Below are 9,842 nucleotides of genomic sequence, written 5' to 3' on the forward strand. Positions count from 1 at the left end.
TTCTCGAGCCCAGATGAAAACAGCAAAACTCAGTTTTAAAGAGGATTACTGGTGAATGACAATTTAGCCACCACCCACCCAAAATAAAAATAAAAACATGACAAAGCAAAAGTTGAGTCATGTGCTCCTAAAAAGAAGAATTTAATGCCTCAAGAATTTCAACTACCTACACAGTATGTGCTCTCAACATCATTCAGAATTGATCGCCATCCCCTTACTCATTCCCCCATCACCAATCCCACGTCCTCTAAGAGAGAAGGAAATAGCTCATTGAACTTTGGGGGAGATACTGTGGTGAATCATAATATATATGCTCCTAACATCCATATCTTTGCCCATGAAGTCTTCCATCTAATTCATAGGTATTTCCGTACTATCAAACCTAGGTGAGTTGGGATATTAAAATAGTCAGAGGAAGATTAGCAACACCATGGCATCTGATCATTGCGTTGACAGCAAAATTTTTACTTTAGATCCTACCGTTTGTTTAAAGATGTCATGTGTGGATTGCAGCTATGATATGGACACATAATTAGGATAACTGGATAGTATCCATGTAATCAGGAAGCAACTCACGAACAGCTCCTGCTCTATAAAAGACGAGGGAAGTAGCTCATGACTCTCTACCCAATTTGATAAAACTCTCAGAAGCAAGTGGGTCAAGTAAAACATGGAAAGACCTTCAATTTTGTGTAGGAAAACAGAACAGCTCCACTGGAAGGGTTCCCATATCTCCATAAATCCCAGGTAGAACTGACAGATAGACATTGGTAACACGTCCAAACAACGTGAAACTTCCTGTCAAACTAAAAGCAAAGAATATCCAACTAAAAGGAGGCCCCTACAAAAATTATGCATGCCCAATCATGTCCAACAGAGAGAAATTGAGCTCACATCTACCAAACTTCTACAACAAACAATAGCAAAGTACCTGAATCGAATCGCTTGAGTTCATTCCCTCCTCAGGTAATGAAACGAAAGTGATGAGGACACCGGGCTCCACTTGTGCGACCCACTCCTTGGGCTCATCTTCCTCCATAAACACCACCGACTCAGTACGCCCGCTCACGGACGCAGGTGGTCTCGCCACTGAAAGCCCCTTGAGCCTCGACTCCATTTCTTTACCCCACAACCTAGGGGTCGAGTTCGAGCTGCCCGCCCTGCGGTATTGACCGTGGAGCCTTGCCGAATCAGAGGCGGTTTCGGAGTCGGCGTAGTTCTGATTGTGGTTCTGGTTCGATCCCGAACATGGCTTGCAATTCTTGTATGCTCCCGAAGCCTTCAAAGCCATGTCCTTAATCTGAAAACACAAAATTTCGACTCCGTTCACCGGATCTATCCTCTAATTCAACCGGAAACAGGAAAGGCACGGCTCCAGATCTCGTTAATTCAGCCTTATAATTCGTTCCCGTCATTTCAATTGCCCAAGCGATACAACAGTAGATTAAATTTTCTAAATTTTACAATTTTTCCTTCCCCACTTCATTAACATTCTTTTCCGAGAGCTGGGCTTTATTTTCCAATCCCCCAAAGTCCCGAATTTTCTCATTCAGGAGTCGACGAATTGCGCTCGTGGATATTGAGATAAACCTCCCGCGCACCTCCGCATACTCAAATCCGCCCGGGGGGCATTTCCGCAGCAATCAGCAAACGAGACGGAAAAAGAAAAAAGGACAGGGAGGACGACTGTTAAATATAAAGGAACTGAGTCTTCTCAATCATCAGTTACTATCAATTCAGCAGATAGAGAAAGAACACGTGAGGAAAAACAAAAGACAGAAAAGCAACAAAGAGCTGGTGATCAACGGTGGAGAACTCGTGGTGAAGACAAACTTGGATTGACATCAATGAAGAAGAAGCCTGAGATGAAGATTGACATGGATCGCCAAGTTATAGATCTAAACTAACACGTGTGCAGTTATTCAGCTGAAAGTGGGAAAAACAAATGAAGAAACAGTTAGTTGAATTCTGTTTTTCTCTTTTATGAGCTGTATTCAGTTTTCTATTCTTTAAGTAGTCTTCTTCCTCCTCGCTGGATGGAGAGAGAGAAAATATATAGAGAGAGAAGAGAGTAGAAATATAAACAGAGAAAGCTTAGCGAGCGATCATCAATGGATGCTCTGCAATTGTGTAGCTGATACGTGTTGTGATAGAGAGATAGAAATGTGGGATGTAAACGAGGATTTTGTATTCAAAAGCTGTCATTGATCACAGAAGCTTTGTACTACAATCAGATTGATATAGAGAAATTCGAAGTATTTCTTTTGCTGATTTTGCTGTATCCTGATTCAGTTCTTCATCTTCATCTTCACATGGTATCAGAGCTGTATCCTGAAGAAATCATCTTGCTGCTGCGCATTCAACCGTGGATTTCTCAGAAGGTTTTCATCTAGCAGGCGATCATATCTGCCAGAGGGATCCATTCAGTAGCTATTCATTAGATCGAGAAAGAAGAAGTCGGGTTGCAGCAGATTGCAATATCACGGTAATTGTGTTAGTTCTTCATAACACTATTACTATCTTCTTCTTTAAAGCTGAGAAAATACAACAATGGCAGTAAGAGCACCAAAGTATCCCTTTCCTATACATGTGAATATCTCTAACTTTGTCACAATTAAGCTTGCTGAAGACAATTTCCTCTTATGGCAAGCTCAGACCCAAAGGTTTCTGAAAAGCCAAGAACTCTTTGGCTTTATTAATGGTGATATTACATCACCTCCTCGAATGCTGCAAAATGTAGTTGAAGGATGTGAGACTGAAGCTGTAAATCCAGACTATATTGACTGGACAAAACCGATCAGCCCGGTTTCTTCATGGATAAGTGGAGCTGTCTCGGAAAATATACTGAGCTTAATAATTGGTTTAGAAACATCTTATGAAGTGTGGACACTTCGAATCGCTTCACACAAAAATCAGCAGCTAGAGAATTCGAATTAAGGGAAAACTTCAAGCTTGTCAAAAACATGATAGAGCTCTTTCGTCTATCTTCGAGAATACAAGTACATATGTGATCAGTTAAATGCTATAGGAAAACTGTGGATGACATAACCAAGCTATTTGGTGTGTTGGAAGGGCTAGAGCTGAATATGAAAATTTCCGAACAACAATATACCGTCTAAAGCCTCAACCCGAGTATGATGAGGTAATTGCACAATTGGAGAGGTTTGAGTCAAGAATGCGTAACTATTCCAGACCCAATTTAACTCCAATATGGCTTACTTTGGGCAAAGACACCCTCAAGCACAGCTTAAAGAAACAACTGATGGAGAGTACATATCTCAAAATTCAGGTTTTGTAGCCCAAAGAGGTAATTACAGAGGAGGCCGTAGCTATGGTAGGGGACGTTTTCTTAATAACAGGGGCCGAGGATTTAGAAACCCTGGAGACAATTTAGGTTATAGATTCAGCAATACCAGCTATATGCAAGAGAATCAGAGAACCAAACCTTATCAAAATTCTTCTGATTCTGGTTTCACTTCAGGATTTCGTCCCTATGCTGGCCCATCACAGAGATATCAAGAAGTGAAGTCTTATCCTTCTAATCTAACTCTTTCCAAGAGTGTGCAGGATGAGAAGGCATCTAGTAGCATAAAATTAGAGTGTCAAATCTGCAAGAAACCAGGTCATGATGCCTTACACTGCTGGTATAGATTTGATAACTCGTATCAAGCTGAGGAGATACCAACAGCTCAGCGGCCTATACATCTTGAAGATGCCAAAGGCAGCGAGTGGTATCCAGATATCGGTGCACCGCACATATCACGCCTAATTCCGGTATACTTCATAACTCTTCTAAATATATCGGATATGATATCTTGTCATGATTGGTGATGGATCACACCATGTCTGTACATGTACCGGCGATACATTGCTACATACCGGAAAGAGTTTGTTGCCACTAAATGATGTCCTAATTGTCCCCACGATATAAAGAAAAATCTTCTGTCAAGATCCAAGTTAAAGATGATTATCCTTGCTCATTTGTTTTTGACAAATTTGGTGTATATATAAAGGACAACGGACCAACACAACTTTGCTGCTCGGAAAGGAAAACTAAAGGACTATATCAAGTGAATTCACAAACAACACAAGCCTTTCTAGCCCAAAGACACAGAGCAATAGAAGAGGACACATGGCATCAAAGATTAGCACACACCAATTTGAATATCTTGAAGTATTTGCAGAATCAAAAGCTCATTCAGTGTAGCAATAGAATGCTGAATGTATGTAGTAGTTGTCAAGTTGCAAAGGCTGTAGCTTTACCATTTCCATCATCCGAATCTGTAGCAACTATGCCCCTACAGAAAATTCATTGTGATATATGGGGTCCATCTCCTGTGACTTCATTTCAGAATTTCAAATACTATGTTCTGTTTGTGGATAACTTCTCTCGATTTAGTTGGGTATATCCATTGAAATTGAAGTCGAGACTTTTATAAGATTTTTGTTCTGCTTTCAAAAGCAAGTAGAGAACCAATTTGAGTCAAAAATCAAGATCTTTCAAAGTGTGATGGTGGAGGAGAATTTATTAGTCACAGATTTCAAGCTCACTTACAAGACCGTGGTATCAAACAGAATCTCTCTTGCCCTTACACACACCCGCCGTAATGGCATCTCCGAGCGAAAACATCGACATATTGTTGAATTAGGTCTTGCCATGTTATATCATGGTAAAGTTCCTCTGAAATATTGGGTTGATGCTTTTATTACAGCTAACTATGTCATCAATCTACTTCCAACACCAAAATTGCAAATGCAATCACCTTACAGAAAGCTGTATCACCAAGAACCAACTTATGATCACCTCAGGTATTTGGTTGTGCTCGCTATCCATGCTTGCGACCCTATGCTCAGCACAAGTTTGATCCAAGATCTCACCCGTGTGTTCATTGGCTATAGTGAACACCATAAAGGCTATGGGATGTCTTGTACCCTCAACAGTCGAGTATATATCAAGAGACATGTGAAGTTTGATGAGAAGTTTTTCCCTTTTACTAAGCTGTGCCTAACAAAGTATGCATCTCTCACAACATTATATCGTTATGGGCAGAAGAAGTACAATTAATGAGTCGCAAGCAAGAAAACAGCTTCTACTATACCTTCTACTTCTTCTCAGACGTGTGCAGCCCATCTGCAGCTCAATGAAGACAATACAGCAATAAATTCACAGTCTTCAACAGAAATTGCTGTACCTTATACTGCTCAATCACTACAGCCAGCAATAACACAAGAATATGTCATTTCTACAACAACACCACACGATGAAGTACCTTCACCTATACAATATGAACACATGTCTACTACTGATACAACAATACCCTATAATACAAGTATTGGATCTGGACAAATTATCCCTTCTCATATATCACAAGGGGTCATTTCCAGTCTCTCAACACAGGAGGCAACTTCCAGTCATCCAATGCAGACTCGATCCAAATCTGGAATTATCAAGCCTAATCCCAGGTATGCATGTCTTGTGTCTATAAGGTACCTTCGAACCAAAGTCAATTAAATCAAAGCATTGGCACATGAAGGTTGGCATAAAGCAATGACAAGAAATGGATGCATTATATCAAAATAAAACCTGGGACTTAACTCGAACTAAATACATGAATGTAATTGGCTGCAAGTGGGTCTTTAAAACGAAACTTGCCTCTGATGGTAGCCTTGATAGATTGAAAGCTCGCTTAGTTGCTAAAGGCTTTCATCAGGAAGAAGGAATTGACTTCACAGAGAGACTTTTCGGTCCGGTAATCAAGCATGCCTTTGTTAGAATAGTTCTATCTCGTAGCAAAAATGAGACAAAGTGGCCTATTCATCAACTTGATGTTAAGAATGCATTTTTACATGGCACTCTTAATGAAACTTGATCTACATGGAGCAGCCTCGGCTTTCAAGATCCACGTAAACCTTCTCATGTATGTTTACTCGTAAAGTCACTTTATGGTCTTCGACAAGCTCCTCGAGCATGGTTTGATAAGTTCAAGTGATTTTTTACCGGCATATGGATTCTTTTGCAGCTCCGTATCCATCTTTATTCATATATCATCATAAACAAGATACCATTCTTCTCTTTGTTGTATGTTGATGACATTGTCTTAACTGGAAGTTCCTTTCAACTACTCTCTGGTTTGATTCACTCTCCGCTCGAGTTTCACATGAAAGATCTTGGCCCACTACATTACTTCCTTGGCATTGAAGTCAAACAAAATTCTAATCATTTATTCTGTGTCGACCAAATATGCTAGTGATCTTCTCACTCGAGCTCAAATGTCCGAATGTAAACCAATTTCCACTCCTCTCGCCACTAAGACTCTCATTCCCGCAAAATGATTCTCGCTTCTTTATCCAATCCTACCGAGTACCGCAGCCTGGTTGGTGCTCTTCAAGTATCTCACTTTAACACGCCCGACATTGCCTATGCTACCAATTTACTCGTCAAAAATTACAGACACCAACTAATGCACCTCTATAGACTTAAAAGGGTTCTCGATATATCAAAGGTACTATCAGTCTTGGCATATTCATTCATTCTCAAAGCTCTCCACATCCGTATGGTTTTTCGGATGCAGATCGGGCTGGATGTACCGAAACTCAAGATCAACTACGGGTTTCGTACTTTATATTGGCTCCAACCTTATTTCTTGGGCAGCCAAGAAGCAGCACTACGATAAGTAGATCTTCTACGTAAGCCGAGTATCGTGCTCTTGCTTCAACCTCGCTGAACTTACGGATCAGTTTTGTCTTGCGAGACATAGGATATGCTCTCCCTCATCCCACACATCTGTTCCGTGATAATAAGTCAGCCATTGCTCTCACGCCAATCCCGTGTTACATGCTCGAACAAAACATATCGAAGTGGACTTCCACTTCGTTCGAGAAAAAGTCTCCTCAGGATCCCTTCATGTCCAATATATCCCAAGCAATTCTCAACTTGCTGATATTTTCACCAAGTCTCTCTCACGGTTTTCACATTGTCAACTACGTACCAAATTGGGCCTTGGTTTTCACCCATTCCCAATTTGAGGGGGAATGTTAAATATAAAGGAACTGAGTCTTCTCAATCATCAGTTACTATCAATTCAGCAGATAGAGAAAGAACACGTGAGGAAAAACAAAAGACAGAAAAGCAACAAAGAGCTGGTGATCAACGGTGGAGAACTCGTGGTGAAGACAAACTTGGATTGACATCAATGAAGAAGAAGCCTGAGATGAAGATTGACATGGATCGCCAAGTTATAGATCTAAACTAACACGTGTGCAGTTATTCAGCTGAAAGTGGGAAAAACAAATGAAGAAACAGTTAGTTGAATTCTGTTTTTCTCTTTTATGAGCTGTATTCAGTTTTCTATTCTTTAAGTAGTCTTCTTCCTCCTCGCTGGATGGAGAGAGAGAGAAAATATATAGAGAGAGAAGAGAGTAGAAATATAAACAGAGAAAGCTTAGCGAGCGATCATCAATGGATGCTCTGCAATTGTGTAGCTGATACGTGTTGTGATAGAGAGATAGAAACAGGGGATGTAAAACAGAGGATTTTGTATTCAAAAGCTGTCATTGATCACAGAAGCTTTGTACTACAATCAGATTGATATAGAGAAATTCGAAGTATTTCTTTTGCTGATTTTGCTGTATCCTGATTCAGTTCTTCATCTTCATCTTCACAACGACGTCGTCGTCGTCGTTTACCTGGGCGGTGAGAGCCTTAATGGCCTGCTTGGTGCTGGGCGTGCCGACGGCATCGGAGGCGTCGTCGTCCTGCTGCTGGGGAGGGAATGAGATCCGCGGCCGTTGAGCTGCGGCTGCTTCGAACAGGCTATGCAAGTCAACATCTTTCGATTCGTCCCGGAATTGCCGCCGACTACAACCACCAAAAGAACAACAAAAAAGAGAGAAAGAAATGGAGCGCGAGATCAGTACCTCCAGAGACGCCACAACAAAGCAGAAGAAAGAGCGGAAAATCGGAAGCAGACATCAGTATCCAGGGCTTACATGCAGGGATTAAACAAAGGCCGGGGATCGTACGGATCGGTCTCGGTTCCTTTTCAACGCGCAGGCAGGCGCGGAGAGACAGAGAAGAAGGTAGGAAATGGAGATTGAAGGCGGCACACGAGGGAGGGAGGGAGGGAGAGTATTGTATTGAGTATAGTACGAGCTGCTATATATGCGGCGAGACAGAGAGAGAGAGAGAGAGAGACAGGGAGAAGTGACCGTTAACGGCGGAGGACGGGATGCGAAGAGAAGGGATTCACGAGGGGCTGTCCACCATTAAATGCCAGCGATCTCCACAACACCACGCCCCCCTGCGCCTCTCCCCTCTTCACGCTTACAGAGGAGTGATATAGAGAGAGAAATTCACACTCAAAAAGTCCACACTCTTTCTCTCTCTAGAACCAGCGGTGCTGCCTCCTGAGTAGCGCCATTTGCAGAGAGAGAGAGAGAGAGAGGGAGAGATGAGCGAACAAACAAACTCGCGCTCGCCCGCACGGATTAAGAGAGAGAGAGAGAGAGAGAGAGAGAGGGATTGCTTTGAGATTTGAGCAGAGGAGAAGAGAGAGAGAGAGAGAGAGAGAGAGAGAGCATGCAAATAAAATAAGAGAAGGGGAGAGAGTTGTTGCAAGTTGATGTTGCGCGATAGCCTGGTGGCTTATTAAATACTGCCCCCTCTTCTCTCTCTCCCTCTCTCTCTAGTGACTTCATATCGCTCCACTGTTCAAATCGCCACATTTGAAGAAAATGCAATTATAATAATAATAATAATATTATTATTATTATTATATAATATTATATAATATGTGATGAAGGTTGATGGCTATGTTGAGAGACTCTGCATACCGCCCTGGCCCTGCCAAACAACGAAAGAAAGAACAGAGAATGCCCAGGAACGAGGGAAAGGAGTGTACCATATCCTACCATGGCCTGGGCGAAGGAGGCCGGTGTGTCTCGTTCGGTACCTCCGAGTCCTGTGAATGGTTGGGTAAAACTCGTGCCTAGCTGGAGCTCGTGGCCCTATTTCGCGACAAGGGTATTGTACTGTTGTACATCATCTTGTACAGTGTCATGAACAGAATGTCATGAAATCCCCACCTCAATTTCCACCCTCTCTTTCCACCATCTCTAGATTTCCCAATCTATGCTTATACTTTGCTTCTAATCGAGCCTCAGCCATATCTTAGTAACCCACTAGTCATAGTTTTAACGTAATTAATTTACAGAGGGGAATTTATATTTTTGGGTTTTTGGCACTTTTGGCGTGTTTTAAGTATAATTTTTGAAAATTATGCACGTTTTAAGACTATGAGGGAGTTGGTCTATCGGCAGCATTAGTGATAATCATGTGGTCAAGCATCGTGCGGGCAAGATGAGTCCGGGAATGATGAGCTCGCAACAGTAGGGGAGAAAAAACCGCATCCAATCGGCCGTGGCTCCGGAGATCCGACGGCCCAGGATCCCCCGGCGTGACCGAGGATGCACGAATCGGTGGTGGGGTGATGATCCGGCGGGGCCCGCGGCCACCAATGCATGCCCGTCCGATCCCCCACCCACACCCATGTCGTCCCTCCCGCGGCCGTGATTGATTTAATTTTTAAAACGCGATCGAGTGGCAGCGGGCCCCGCTTTGTCCCCTAACAAAGGGTCACCCCCAAAAATAATTAAAATTAAAATTGAAATTAAAATTAATTGAATGAGAAAGCGAGAAGAGCTGAGCTCATGAGCTCACTCGCCAGTCGCTATTGCTCTCTTCTTAGGACAAAAGTGGATCCTGAAAACCAGGAGGACCGAGGTTTGTCAAGTAGCAGCAAGCCGGATGTGCGAGAGCACCTCTTTTGCAATTCTCCTCTTTT

The 9,842-nt window shown here is 42.4% G+C and overlaps 1 long non-coding RNA gene across 1 annotated transcript; it reads right to left on the reverse strand.

Moving 5' to 3' along the window:
• Window positions 1-1,097: 1,097 nt before the first annotated feature.
• Window positions 1,098-8,567, reverse strand: LOC120289017. Its single transcript, XR_005546952.1, has 3 exons — window positions 7,990-8,567; window positions 7,687-7,858; window positions 1,098-1,300 (listed from the first exon to the last, which is right to left on the reverse strand). It is a non-coding gene; the product is annotated as an uncharacterized LOC120289017 (long non-coding RNA).
• Window positions 8,568-9,842: the final 1,275 nt, after the last annotated feature.

Source organism: Eucalyptus grandis, chromosome 10, assembly GCF_016545825.1.
Source record: "Eucalyptus grandis isolate ANBG69807.140 chromosome 10, ASM1654582v1, whole genome shotgun sequence".
In the NCBI taxonomy this organism is placed as follows: domain Eukaryota; kingdom Viridiplantae; phylum Streptophyta; class Magnoliopsida; order Myrtales; family Myrtaceae; genus Eucalyptus; species Eucalyptus grandis.